Raw genomic sequence first — 937 nt, 5'->3', positions numbered from 1 at the left:
TCTCCACGCCTTCCCTCCACTCCAGCTTCAACTGGATTCGACAAGCATTTTGTGAGAGTGGCCAGGCAGCTGCTTTCCAGATGTGTGTTTTCTCCAGAGATGGTCACATCCAAACTGAGGAACTTTGGGAGGACTGGCTGGGGACAGCAGAGACAGTGTCTCCGAGGATGTATTGACCTAGGGGAACAAGCACGGTGACCATCCGAAGACCCCATAGTCAAGCCAGAGGATGAGAACTGAAGAGGGAGTGGGAAGGTCCTGGAGTGTTCTCAGCTCTTGTCTCCAAAGATCTGTGTCCAAACATTTGAGTTTATTGAATTTGCCTAATAATCTGACTCATTGTGTGTGTGCATTGTGTGTGTGTGTGTGTGTGTGTGTGTTTGCTTACAAACAGAACATAATCTTGAGGAAGGAGTATCACTTCTCTGTATCTCCTGCATTTCTCACTTGAAATTCCGTTGGCCTCTAATCTGGTGTCCCTCTGACCATTCTTGAGCTTTTCCCTGTTCATTCTTCACACAGCAGGCAGAAATAAAATTTTAAAATTAAAACTAGGACATTTCATTCCCCTGCTGAAAACCTTTCAATGACTTCCCTTTGCTCTAAAATAAAGTCCAAACTGCTCGCCGTGGCCAATCAGATCTGAAGGGGCTGGGCTTCACCTTGCCTGTCAGCCTCCACTCTGAGGCTGGCCTTTTCGTCCACTCTCCCCCTCACCAGCTGTGTCAGCCTCCTAAATCCTGCCAAGGTCTCTTCCAACTCCAGATCTCCACCTGAGCCGTCCCTTTAACTGACTGCTTTTCTTCGGTGCTTGCTTTCTGTCAGCTGGCTCCTCATCGTGGGGTCTTCCCTGACCGCCTGATTGAAATGAAGCTTCTCTCTGATAGCTCCGTCCTTTAAAAACCTCATTCACAGCACCTGTGACATTTGACCGTCA

Source organism: Neovison vison, chromosome 10 (assembly GCF_020171115.1).
Source record: "Neovison vison isolate M4711 chromosome 10, ASM_NN_V1, whole genome shotgun sequence".
In the NCBI taxonomy this organism is placed as follows: domain Eukaryota; kingdom Metazoa; phylum Chordata; class Mammalia; order Carnivora; family Mustelidae; genus Neogale; species Neogale vison.
Note: the sequence above shows the minus strand (reverse complement) of the source record.